This window comes from Protopterus annectens, chromosome 7.part0 (genome assembly GCF_019279795.1).
Source record: "Protopterus annectens isolate FY-2018-M chromosome 7.part0, PAN1.0, whole genome shotgun sequence".
Lineage (NCBI taxonomy): Eukaryota > Metazoa > Chordata > Ceratodontiformes > Protopteridae > Protopterus > Protopterus annectens.
This window is the reverse complement of record NC_056739.1, coordinates 1,584,698,686-1,584,713,415: the sequence shown is the minus strand read 5'-3', so window position 1 is coordinate 1,584,713,415 and position 14,730 is coordinate 1,584,698,686. Positions and strand designations below refer to the sequence as shown.

General features: G+C 39.6%; 1 protein-coding gene across 9 annotated transcripts in view; it reads left to right on the top strand.

The window, feature by feature from the left end:
- The window catches only part of WNK2 (WNK lysine deficient protein kinase 2), a 2,812,908-nt gene that overhangs the window by 1,533,592 nt on the left and 1,264,586 nt on the right, over window positions 1-14,730 (top strand). The gene's annotated exons all lie outside the window — the stretch shown is intronic.

Below are 14,730 nucleotides of genomic sequence, written 5' to 3'. Positions count from 1 at the left end.
TTCTAGGACCAGAATAAAAGAGAACTGTTTTTTAATTAGTGTTTTCGGTATGGCTTTGGAAGTAAAGTGACTAGTCTGGCCATAAATCTAAGTATTTAAAGGACAAAATTGTTTCTATTACGGAGCCGTTAAGATCTGTGGTGTTGAGATGTTTAGTATTTTTCCAGCTTTTGTAAGGTTCCAAATATAATATATATATATATTTTTTGTTTGGGGGAGGGATTTAATGAGTAACTTATAGATGCTTAGCCAAGGATTAAGGGAGCGAAGATCAGACTGAAGCTGAGTTTCAGTAGCTGAATGTGTGGGACTGGAATGAAGGATCACCATGTCATGTAGTTTGGCAGTTAGTTTATTAAATGACATCTTATAAGCAACATTTTTTTTTATTATCTGGCACCAACTACAGGTTGGCAGCCTTGTAACTGCACTTGAATTACAGATGTAAAAGTAGCTTAAGAACCCTTCTGCTGACTGCTCATAGGTTCATGGGTAGGTACTAGGCTATCGACCCAAGGGTCTACATAAGCCTAGCCAGCAAGGTTCCATAGCTTACGCCACCCAAGAAAGTTATTTTCCAGTACCACTGTCCAGCAGAGACACAGAAGTGATCCCTGGGGTGTATTTCCTATTTCCCATCCACTCATCAAGATTTTTCTTGAAGAGTGCTAATGAAGAACTTTGCTTGACATAGATGGGTAGCTTATTCCAGAGTATAGGAAGTCTTTGCGACAGGAATCTATCCCCTCAGCGTGTCCTGTTTATTATGGTGACAAGGTTTAGGTCCCTAGAGCGTGTAGCTCGGAGGGATAGGGATTTCTTTAGGTGTAGCATGTCCAACAGTTCTGGGTTTGACATAGCTTTATATGTTAGGCAGAGATCACCTCGGAGTAGGCGATATGCTATGGAGTAAAGCTGGATTTTTTTGAGGGGGTCAATGTAGGGCATTTGTTTGAGGCCAGTAATCCTCTTTGTGAGGTACTTCTGTGGCCTTTCCAGCTGCTGCAGATGTCTTGTGAGGTACTTTCCAAAAGGGTCGTTGTACTCTATAATGGGTCTAATGAGTGATGAGTAGAGGGGAACAATGACCTCTTTTTTCCTGGATGAGAACCCTTTTATGATGTGGTGTGCCACGTAGAAGGACTTCCTGACTACTGTGGCGATGTGACTATCAAAGGAGAGACTACTGTCCACCTGGGTCCCAAGGTCTCTTATCATGCATTCAGTGTTAAGTAGATTGCTGCCTATGTGGTATTTCCTGGGTACAGAGTTTTTACCAAAGGGGATGACACTGCACTTTTTGGCATTGAGCTTGAGGCCATGGCTCTGACACCAGTCATCTGTCTCAGTGAGGCCCTTAGGCAATAAGGCACAGATTTGCATGGTACAGATATAGTTGCACCCCCATGCATATTGTGAGACAGAAGTATGAAGGGCAAGTGCATTAACAATTCCTGGTCTTGCAGTAATATGCATGTCAGATTTTGAATATGTCCTATATTAATATTGATGGTAAATAAATTGACCCTTATGGAGTGTAATTTGAAAACTTGCATAATTTTGCAAACATCACCATTTTGCAGATATCTAGGCTTGCTTACTGATAAAATATACATATATGCATCAATATAATGTGGTAAATATCTGGGGCACTGTCCACCTGAACAGCATTTCACATGCCAATAAGCATACAGAACAAGAAAGACTCCTGAGCCAAATGGGGTAGTTGGTACCTGAGAGCATATAAATTATTTTCAAGAAGTAAAATGAGTATATGTTGTACATGAATAATTATATTAATAACTTTGACCAGAAAGTGTTTGTGGTACTCCACGGAATCAAAACAAAGCACACACCATGCTGGAAAAAGCTTTGCAAAATCGGGAGCAAAGAGCATATTTACCTACACCATGAATTGTATGCTGTCTCACACACCAGTCAGTCACCTGTTTGATCCATCAAATTCTGTCGGCTAAATAGATGATAACCTAAAGTAGATTTGGGTATCTTCAGTACACCCTTATATATATATATATATATATATATATATATATATATATATCTATGGGTCTACCTGAATTAACCAAAACTGCAAATGACCGACAGTGAGATAACCGACAAAGGAAGATCGACAACAGAGAAGGCCGACAGTTGAGAATCCCGACACTGAGAACACTGACATGTTAAGGTAAGTGTGCGATAGGGATGGACGTTAGGGTCAGGGTGTGGGTAAGGTAAGTGTGCGATAGTGACGGACTTTAGGTTTAGGGGCGGGTTAAGTGAGTTAGGGTTAGGGTGCGGGTAAGGTAAGTGTGCGATAGTGACAGACGTGAGGGTTAGGGGCGGATTAAGTGAGTTAGGGTTAGGGTGCGGATAAGGTAAGTGTGTGATAGTGACTGACCTTAGAGATGGGTTTGGGTTAAGGTTAGTGCATATATAGTTGTGTATGTAAGGTTTAGTGTAGGTTTGTAAGGTTTTTGGTGTGCTTGTGTTGTGTGTGTGTGTGTATGTCGGGAAAGTTATTTGTTTTGTTGATTGTCGGGATTGTGGTTTGTCGGGTATGTGAAGTTTCATGTTTTTGAACTTTCAGTTTTGTCGTGTCGGTTATTTCGTTGTCGGTGTTTTGGCGTGTCAGTGTTAACAGGTAAACCCATATATATATATATATATATATATATATATATATATATGTGTGTGTGTGTGTGTGTGTGTGTGTGTGTATCCATATATAAATATATATCAAAGCAGGGGATGCAGCTTATCTGGTCCATTCAGTACCATTACTAAAATATTTACTGATTTCTAATCATCTCCAGTTTAGGAGTCTAAGCAGCAGGTGTGCATTTTTTTTTGTATGTGATCTTTGTCACCATAATCTCAGTACTACTTCCAATGGGACTGGCCCATTCATTTCCTTTCCCAGGAATTTCACCTAGGATCAAAGTGAGTCTGTCTAGAGGAGGCAGTATATCAGGCAGCCTTTAGGGTACTTTGTACCCTTGCTAGCATTTTGGTAGTGAGGGAATTTATAATGGCTAAATCCTCTCCTGTGTTGGGCAATGTGTAATCTGCCTCACTGCAGAGGCCCTCAATTCTTTTCCTGTAGAAGTGCATGTTTTTACATACCTACATGTAACACCCACCTACAGGTCATGCATTTGTATCACCAACCCTCCATCAAGGCACTGTGACAGTGAGTGTCCTGCTCTGCACCACTATTTTCTGTCCACTACATAGGGAATCCACATCCTTCCTTGCCAGCTCTGTCACAAATCCAAGCCACTGATCAAATTCTAGGAGCCTGGATCATAGTCAGGACTATTACTTTGCTCCACCACAGCTGGCAGACATTTGTATAGTTTCACAGGCAAGTGTATTTCAGCTCAAACCTTGTTTCACAAATGCATTTTCTTTGTACAAATTCCAGAACTAAGGCAATAAGAAAACTTATTAATGGTCTCTTCCTGTACTCTTAAGAGTCCTAAGAAGTATGGCTTGATGGTTGGTGGATGCATGAAAAAATATAGACCTAGGTGGTGGTACTTTTTTTTTCTCTATAAGTTTGAAAGCTTCCTTTCTCTACAGTCTCATGTGTCTTGGGATAGGGAGATAAGTCAACATAAGGTAGTGCATCCTTTTGTTACAATATCATTTAAAGGAGCAGTAAGCTTTAGGCACCACAAATGTGTGCACATTTGAGAAGCCTGTTTCACTTTTGTAAAAAAAAATGCATTTTCGATAAAAAAAAGTTGCATTTTCTGAACCGTTCCTATTTTACTTGTGAAAGAACTCTCTAGAGACAGTGTAGCAATAAAAGATGCATTGTAAATTGTACTTCCTTGTCTTTTGACAGTTCATCTGCATTTAAGTTGCTACCACAAGTATGGTGTGACATTGTAATATGGAAGGACTATATTCATAAACCCTGTCTACTAAACAAACCATTTTTGCCCACTGGTTCTGTGTAACCACTAGAGGAAGATGATTATCTGTAATTACTGTGAGTTTTCTGCCATGTTGGTGCTTTTGGAGAGACGACACTATTCTCAAACTTTCATTCTTCACAGCTCCATACGATTCTTCCCTAAGCTAGTCTGTGATTAAGGTGCACCGCCATATTTTCTTCTCCTTTTGAAGAAATCTTGCCAAGTACAACCCTAAGATCATGATTTGAAGTAGTTACTTGCTTGGCAAATTACTTGCTACAATCAGAACTAGCTAGTATGGGGTTCCACTCCAGGTCTAACTGAGTTTCTGGAAAGCCTGATCACAAGCCTATGTCCAGATAACCTTATCATGCCATTTCTGGATTAATATTCATGAGCTAAATGACTGTAGTGCTGTAATAATGGAGGAACTTTATACAGTATCACATTATCCCTTACCTCATCTTTGGAAACAGGGATAGGCTATGTCACAGACAGGTTCTGGCTGAATTTTGCCACAGTCCAGGCTATCCACAAGTAAGTTATGTCATGTAGGCCATAGTTTCCATTTCTTGGCAGAATGTGATCTACAAACATGTGAAAAGTTGCTTGGACAGCCTTCCTCCCAAATTACATTTTGGTTTAATTTATACAGTGTATATAGGTTAACAAACACTTACCTTTCCCTTACTGTAGGTGTCATCTGCCGTCAGCACTTAACTAGGTTGGTACTGTTCACATACTTAGCCTCACCCAACTGCTCTAAAGCTTCAGCTATCTTGGCCCTTGGGTAATCATCTGTTTCTCTGCAACTGTTCAGTTTCTTATAGCCTACTTGTTGTTGTGTCTTTCAGCTTATCCCGGTTAGGGGTCGCCACAGCAGAACTCCAGTCCACTAATGTTTGGTAGTGGATTTTTACGTGCCAAGTTACCAGCCCTGATGCACAACCTTCAACGAAGGCACACCCATTCATGCATGCCTCCACACATAAGACGCTCTAGTTGAGAATCGAACGCGACAACGTCTTGCTGTGAGGCGACAACGCTACCACAGCACCACTACTGCAGGTCAGTTTCTTATAGCCTACAAAGTACCTAATACTGATGTCCTGTTTAGAAAAGACCTAGAAATTGTTATATTCCTGGCTGACCACCATACTGAGTAGTTCATAGTTTGCTTTACTTACTAAGGCACCCTGGAAGGAGCCTGTTTTAATTGGCTGTTGGGTTTTTATGCTCACATGGAGCTCTACTAGTTATCTACAGCCATATCTTAGCAGTGAGTATGTCCCCAGATACTTGTAGAGCTTTCCTGAACCTGTATAGAGGATAGCTGCTGTGATGACAGTACCTCTCCATAGGTGTGAGTTTGAGCTTCACTGAGAAGATTTGCTATTAGATCCTGTTGTATTTATTTTTGTTAACCAACTGCATATATTAAATGCAGTCCCTCTGCCATGGTAAGGCATCATTGTACTGATATGGAGGAGTTTTGTGCTTCTGTCTAGCACCTCTACCAAACAACTGCCATAACTTATCTTCTTCCCAGTAGTGACAAGACCCTACCATGCTGCCTGCATTTCATTCTTGTACATAAATGAGTGCCATTACCTTTTGTCCAACTGCATACTCACTCTATCTCACCATCTGGCTATATCAGACAGTTGTACTGTTGTGCCTATCATATGTGCTTTTGTCCCAAACCTAAGCTTTGTCTAAGCTTAGTCATGAAAGCAGCACATACTCCACAGCTGACCCCTTATGGCAGTCACATTCACCCTATTACTCATCACAAAATAGGTTTGGGGGATCCTCAACCTGCCACCATAAAGTAACACAAATAATGATGAAATTCCTTTAGCTTCTTTGGATACCTCTTTACATCCAAAGTGGAGATGTGTCAGGTAGCTACACCACTGTCCCCTAAAATGGTCTGTAAATGCTTTGAGCATGTCTTGAGAGCTGAGTTAAATATTTCTGCTAAGCAATCTGTTTGTAGGGAGTAAGTAGTGGTTTACCCCATAGTGCTTCAACAAACAAGTTAGCAGGTCTGACATTCAATTAACTCCTTTTTCCATTAGTATTTCCCAAGGAAAATCCACCCTGCTGAAAACTTCTAACAGTGCATTGCTACCTTTTCTGACTCAGTTGAGGACAAATCCACTGTTTCAGGATGGCTAGTAGCAGATTCTGCCACAGTCAGGTTTGTGCCTCTTACCTGTGCTGCTTGAGTTAGTAGAAAGCCCTGCAATATCTGTGGTTGTACTCTGAAACACATTTTCAGTAGCAGGCAGTGGTGCAAAAGCATTCTTTGCTTTGTCAACATTTTAACATAACTGACATGTCTTGTAGTGCCGCCTCAGCTTTTGCAGAATCTGGCAAATTTTACATGACACTTCTTTTTGTATGCCTTCTGCGTAAAGGCCAGAAAAATAAATATTATAAGCTCTGGTCAGAAGTGTATGATGATTAAACATTATTTTTTTGTCCTCCAACTCTCCATCTGCATTCCAGTCTTAGTCCATTAACCCCTTCACCCAGTATAGGAGATTGTTGTTTTTGAAGATCTGAAGCCTCCTTGTCGTCTTCCTCATGCTTTGGAAGGTGGGATCCAAGACTGTTATGTCTGAACTTCCTTTTTGTGATTCTCCCACTCCCTTTCCAGCAAAAATTTAAGCATTTTGTCAGTTATGCCATAGATTTATTCTTGCTGCTGCTAAAAATCTTGTTCAGTGAAATAGCTCTGTCTGGAGAAGGTCCAGTACCTTTTGATGGGTGTGACTAATATTCAGGCTTCCTGTTACAGCATAGCTCTCTCTCTCTGAATTAGTCACATCCATCAACCTGTTTTGGAGGTGTGAGCAGGGTTTCACCCTTGCTGTTTTCTACTTTCCTTCTGTTATTGCTTCCATGGCTGGCTGTGTTTAATTCCATTTTACAGGCTACCATGTTATCAGAGTCATTACCTATTTGAAAATCTGCTGAAATATTACCAGTCACAACCACCTATTTGCTCCCTGCACCTGTTCTTGGTACAAGTGAACCCTGACCTGTGGCACCTGAAAAGGTAAACTTCCCATAGCCCTAGGTGGAATGAACCGTCTTGGCATGTAATGCTCCCCTTTAGCAGTCACAAGCTTAATAATATTTACATCTGATTCAGTACCCATTTTAGTAGTGGTTTCTTTACCTTTTAGTAGGAGATGTTACAAGCCCTCATGATAATCTGGAGCAGCTGTAGTTTAAGGACAGCCCATTACTACTGTGGCACTATGCTTGCTAACTCCCTCATATGAATTGTATTTCCCACCTTTTCACTGTGGGTCTTTGAAATGCACTTGCCCAATTTGGTTATGATGAAAAGATTGTACCACAAGCTGTTGGTGGTAATCAAAACAATGTTTTCCTTATTTTCCTGTAGAACCTGCTGTGAAGGATTATACTGTCTACATGGAGTCTTTTATATCCATGTGTTGTACTGGCTATCACAGTTTTATGCAGTTATGCTCTGCTGGCTCAACAAGTGCTGTTTGTTTTGACCATTTCCTGAGCAGTTATTCAGTCTCATCTGTTAACCAGATTACCTTTTGCAAGTTCTTGATACCTTATCATAAGGTCTCCCAACACTTCAAAAGCAGTAACTTGATATCTACTTACCTGCCTATGAAAGTAAGTGCTTACTTCTGCACAGAAGATGCTAACACTGTTTTCTAATGTTCCCCTCTGTTCTCTAAACTTTACCTGTACTTCAGAAGTAAGTTCAAAATATGCAAATAAGATTTTTTTTATGTTTATATAGTTTACACAGTCATCGCCAGACATTTTGGTTAAAACTATCAGTCAGACCCTCTTTATACTATGGTTAGAAATATGCTAATATTAATATAATGTTACTATTTATTACTATGAATGTGACAATGCACTACACAGTATGCAAGTTATATATTAATACATGATTATTAATATATTAATAACACAGGGCGGCCACTGTGGTGCAGCAGTTAGCATTGCCACCTCATAGCAAGAAGTTCTCCGGTTCGATCCTCGGCTGGGGTGCCTTCTGTATGTCCTCCCTGTGGTCACGTGGATTTCCTCCGGGTTCTCCAGTTTCCTCCCACATCTCAAAGACATGCTGTAGGGGGATTGGACACTCTAAATTGTCCCTAGGTGTGAATGCGTGCATGTGTGTGCCTTCAGTAGAAGGTTGGGCGCTGGGCTGGCAACTCAACACCGTAAAAATTCCACTGCAAATCATAAGTGGACAGGTGATCCGCTGTGGTGACCCCTAACCAGGAAAAGCTGAAAGAAGAAGAATGTATTAATAACACACAATATTATATATCAGAACTGAACTCTCAGGAATCACGATTGCAAACAAATACTGAGACATCCATTTGCAGTTGTGCATGAAAAGGCATTTTCAAGGATTGCAGTGGTTGCCTGGGATAATAATCCTGAAAACAGAAGGAAGATAGAATGCCAGAGGATAAGAAGATAACCACCTTGGTCACAGCTAAGATTTAAGTTCATTTAAAGTAAGCAACAACTTGGTAAAGGTTGTGAGTCACAGCATGCCACAAAGTAACTTAGACTATGCCAATAATTTCAGAATGTATCCTAAACTGAGAAAACTGAACATGGATCTAGAAATGAGACCACACAACATGGCAGAAAGAATTAAACAGCTTAAGGTGTAAAGACAAAGACGACGAGAGACCAAAAGTGTATTAAAGAAAAGAGAGAGTAGGAGAAGTGTTGGTATAACGCAGAACTGATTGATCTCTGCCAGATGCCTGTGAGTAGCAATGGTAAAAACATACCTCTCAACTGCCCAGATTTTTGCCTAATATTTTTTGGTCTGTACCTCATATAATATGTGTTTTTCTGGAAATCATTTAGAATTGAATTCTCAAAATAATGGTAGACATTTGAGTTTCAGACTTGAACCCATGCTACTGAAAAAGCTTTTGCAAGTTTGTAAGAACAATATTTAAAATCTGTCCCTGATTTTGGGCATTTCTCCCCCATTATTTTTGGCTTTGTCCAGGCTTCTTACACTAAGAGGTTGAGAGGTATGGGTGAAAACTTAGCTTGGGGTGTCAATGTAAGTACCAAACTGCATCCTCAGTATTTTAGTAATTTTATTTACTTTTTCTACCATTTACTAACCAGAAAAGTGAACTGGTCTGAGAGCCGTTATTAGCCATGGTCTGGGCCAAACCAAAAATAATTGGGGGAGGGGTGAAATGCCCCAGAATAGGGACACATTTTAAATATTGGTCTTATAAACTTGGAATGCTGCTAAAATTAAATGTTTTGTTTTATCATGCATTTTCTGGAGAACATGAAGTCTGAAACTCAATTGTTTGTCATTGTTTATTGAATTTAATCCTCACTGATTTGCCCAAAAAAATTAGTGGAGCAGTCCAAAAATTTATGGACAGTTGAGAGGCATGGACTGGTCACTAGTGGTATACCCCAGGGATCATTTGTGGACAGTAGTAATTGGCTGATCATAATTGACCATTAAGTCCAGGTGGGAACAATCCCCCCAGTCTGACTATCCATGGCACCTGTCATTAACCAAGTGACCAAGTTCAAGTCAATTATGATCAGCCAGTTACAACTACTGTTTGTTATCTTGGTACCTATTTAAACATGATTTGGTGTTAGCTTCATTTACACTGATGAAGGCATTGGTGTTTATGCCGAAACCGGTTTGTCTTGCTTGTCTTGCTAGTTTACAATTAAAATTGGGTCTAATATACTCTCCAAGTGCTAGCTGTGTTTTTTGGATGTTTACCCATGTACTGCTTTACCTGCAGGAGCATTCTTGTGTGAGGAGTCTTGGTTTTCTGTTTCCTGCTGTTGGCTGGGGAGCCAGTTGCCGTGTGTGCTGCCTCAGACCCTTGAAGCAAGAATGGAATCATGCCATTACCATCTCATGTATTTTTTACTTTTCTGCTCTTAATATTCTCCTGGTGGATGGACATATTTATCACTTGATGAGGGTTGGTTCCTTCATTCTAGCCCAGTTATTGTGCTTTAATAATTTTGGCCATATGTTATGTATTGGCGTACTTTCATCGGTGGCGGCTTTCTTGCAAGTTTGGATATGTCATGTCTCATCGGTTAGTTGGTGAACTGGATTCGTGAAGGATTTTTCTACTTAGTTGGAATTATTCAGGTTATATTCCCCTGAACTTGTGTTTGTTTAATGATTTTTATCACCACAGGGTTTCTCTATGTTCATAGCAGTTGCTCGAACATTTTGGGATCCAGATCCAGATTATAGTCATCTATGTGATTCAGACATTTTGGATTCTTTTCACATTATTGGAACTCATCCTTATAACTGATGGTAACGGTTTATTGTTATTAATTAATCTATGTTCAAGGATGGAACCGGGACTTTCCTCATAGATAACATGTGTGTTTAGTTTTATTGTGTATCAGTATGTTTGCGTGCATGTTGTATTTTTTCAGCAGGTGTCGTGATTATTGATACGGCTAATTTTTTGTAGCCTGTTTTCATCATTTAGGATCGGACTTTATTTGGGGATGGTTGTACCATCTTTTTTACATTATTTTGGACTTTGTCTTGGTTCATTTTTTGATATAGGATATTTAATGGACATTAGGGTTGCCGGATCGTGTTTTGGATATGCACCAATACTGGGCTGGTCTCTTGGCTGTGGAGCATTGGTTACAGATCTCTGAACTATATCCACATGGTTTTAACACTTTCCTTGTTGGGCTTACTGAAAGAGTTCTAACTATGAACATTTTTTATTATCAGGAGGAATGTTTTTGGCAGACACGAGGTACAGCCATGGGGCATCTTTTGCCCCCATCTATGCAGATCTATTTATGGCTTATTTGGGACAACAACTGATTTATGATCCTCTTCATAATATAGATATACCCAAGATTGACATCTGGCGCCGTTACTTGGATGATTGCTGGATGATTTGGAAGGGTGATTTGGAATACCTTAATGAGTTTATTCAATACATGAATGATAACAAATGGGGTTTACAATTTACATGTCGTCGTGACCAAAAACAGATAACATTTTTGGATGTTTGGTCACCAAGAATTTGGATGGTACCCTTGATACTCAGGTCTTCCGTAAATTCCCCGAATATAGTTCTGTTTTACGCGTTGCCTGCTTTCATCCGCCACATGTTACACGCAACATTCCTAAGTCACAATTCATTAGAGTCAAGAGGATTTGCTCTGATGCCATGGAATATGAAAATTCCAGGAGGGATATGGTTCAGAGATTTAAACGTAGGGGCTACAAGCCTGGGATTATCACTATGGCTTGCCATCATGTATCTAGTAAGGATAGGTCAGAATTAATGGAATGTAAGATTAAATCTAGTAATGCTTCTACTCAGCTTAGGTTTACAACTACATATGGTAGGAATACAGACATGTTTTGTCAGGTTATTCATCGGAATTGGAATATACTGCAGGCTGACCACAAACTTGGTCACTTGGTTAATGACAGGTGCCATTTTAGTTTCAGGAGAGGTAAAACAGTGGGTGCATACCTTAACCATTATAAGCATCAACTAACTAGGGACAGAGAGCCCATGCAGAGAACACCAACAGGGGAGCTTGCGATGGGATGCTATACATGTGATCATTGTGTCCTCTGTAATAGCATCAGTCGAACTAATAGTTTTACTACTCGCAATACAGCCAAGGTGTATGACATTTGTTTTTTTGCTAATTGCTCCTCGGATTGGGTGGTATATCTTGCTACCTGCTCCTGTGGGGCTTTTTATGTGGGCCAAACATCTAGGCCTTTTAAATTTTGGGTTAGTCATCATTTTAGTGATATTAAACTTCAAAGGATTAGCAATGCCTTGCATAAGCATGTTTCAGTACATTCCCCTGCCAGGTTTAGGTTCACTATTATTGATATTATTAAAAGCATAAGAAATAATGTTATTGCCTGGCATACAATTTTAAATAATAAGGACAAAAAATGGATAGTCAGACTGGGGGGGATTGTTCCCACCTGGACTTTAATGGTCAATTGTGATCAGCCAATTACAACTACTGTTTGTTATCTTGGTACCTATTTAAACATGATTTGGTGTTAGCTTCATCTACACTGATAAAGGCTTTGGTGTTTGTAAAGAAACTGGATTGTCTTGCTAGTTTATAATTAAAATTGGGTCTAACATACTCTCCAAGTGCTGGCTGTGTTTTTTGGATGTTTACCCCTTTTAGCCAAGCAACTGCGGTGGTGGTGCTGCAGTAGTGTTGTCGCCTCACAGTAAGATGTTGTCCTGTTCAATTCTCAGCTAAAGCATCTTCTGTGTGGAGACATGCGTGAATGGGCGTACCTTCGTTGAAGGTTGTGCGTCGGGGCTGGCAACTCAGTATGTAAAAATCTTCTACCAATCATTAGCGGACCGGAGTTCCCTGTGGTGACCCCTAACCGGGAAAAGCCGAAAGATACAACAACAACCCGTTTTAGCCGTGCACTGCTTTACCTGCAGGAGCATTCTTGTGTGAGCATTGTTAGACAGATGGATCATACTCTGGAGACACAGGTACATAGAAAGTTCCCACAGTACAACACATTATTACATGCTTCTAGCCATCACCCATGCCACATCATCTGAAACATTCCCAAATCTCAATATCTATGTATTAAACGGATTTGTTCCTCTGAACAGTCTCACGGGCCCTGCCTATATGATCTCACTCAGAGATTTCTCAATAGAGGATATCAGGCAAAATCATTGAATCATGCACGAATGTTTGCTGACCAACAGAACAGAACTTAGCTATTGCAATATAGGGATCAAGCCAATTTTAAAAAACAAACTTCACAACCCATTAGGTTAGTAACCACTTTTGGATCTAATACAAATTGGTTCAGGGACATCATTAATAACGATTGGGACATTTTGATGACCCAAGAAAAATTAGGTCATTGTCTTACATCTCATTGTTTATTTTCATATCGGAGAGGTAGAACCATTAATTCATACTTTACACACTATAAACATCACACTGAGTCGACTAAACAACAAATAACGCTGTTTGGAAAAAAATTGACAGGCAGCATAGCCTGTGTTCACTGTCACACCTGTAAACATATAGTCAAAACAAAGGAGTTCACCAGCAAAAATACATCCAGAGTTTATGAAATCAGATGTTTTGAGAACTGTAGTAGCGCTTGGGTAATCTATTTAGCCATCTGTTTTTGCTCTGCGTTCTACGTAGGGCAAACTTCTAGACCTTTCTGATTCAGAATCAGTGAACATTTAAGTGATATTAAGAATAATAGATTATCTAGTGCACTATATAAACACACTTTGAAACACAAAACAGCTAAGTTCACGTTCACTCTAATTGACAGAATTGAACATAACAAAACATGTAAATCGGGATGGCATACTATTTTAAATCAGAAAGAATCAGGTTGGATTGTTAGGCTAAGTGCACTATTTAGTCCTGGCCTGAATGAGTTAAGTTGATTTGCTTAATTGTTTAAACTAATAATGGATGATTGCAATCAATTATTCTGATTATTTTCCTATATAAACATGTGTAAGTGTCTGTTCACACTAATACACTGAAGAAGGCGAATACTCAGCCGAAACCGGTTTGCTGCTTATGGATTTTTGGGGTTTGCCCTAATAAATATATCTACAAATTGTTTGAAACTTCTCCTGGTGCTGGATATATTTTTTCTCGAGTTTCGTATTGGTTTAATCCGTGCACCCTGCTTTCTTGTGTGTATTTGGTTGGTTCCAAGTTCGATGTGCACACGCTGGAGATTCTTGGGGAAGATGGATCCAAATCAGTGGCGTTTTACCCTTGCATAAGCTTTGACATACGCTGTTCCACATGTTTCTAATTCAATGCCATCCTGTATTATTTTTGGAAGTTGGAAGTACATATTCTATCAGATCTAAATGCAGTTATTTGGTTTGGTCTATGACTCAGGATTTAAAGCAAAGTTTCCCCTGCTCTGAGTTTGGCGGCTCATAACTAATACGGACATTTTTCAACAACAGTCGGTTGGATCAGGTACTGTTTAAATACATCTTCAGGTCTAAACGCAGTTATTTGGTTTGGTTCACAAACTCAGGATTTAAAGTGAAGTTTCCCTGCTCTGAGTTTGGCGGCTTATTTAATTCAACAAGCCATAACTAATACGGACATTTTTTAATAACAGTCGGTTGGATCAGGTACTGTTTAAACATATCTTTTGGTCACATTACATTATCCTCTGATCACTTTGTGTGCTTTTTTGAACATTAATAATTGCTGGGAGTTTTATCCCGATACACTAATAATTTTGAGACCGTTCAACTGTCTTTTACAAATAATTATTGGCATCCAAACCAAAAGTGTCCTTATCGGCCTTAAAAATTCAGACCTAAATAAAATGGGGGATTTTGGCCGTATGATTTGTCTTGTGCATAACATTGTGGTGGGAGCGCCATCTCTAACATAGACCGACACTACCTGCATGGATTTAGGAGAACGACAGTTGAGGAAAGTTTGGACTCTATAATTTTGGAAGTTGCACACACAGATCGGGGATTATACAGGAATTGTTCATGGCTGCTTGAAAGTGTTTGGACTGAGGATTATATTATATATTAAAACTGTTCTCGAATCAGGGCTGCTTTAATGAGCTTGGACTATTTTGGGATTTTGCTATATCCTTTTGTTAGTAACATAAGAATGTAGCTTTTTTGACCACCATTTAATTTAGCTAAGTGAAAGATTATTTGAACTATGTGGGCTTACAAAAGTGGATGTA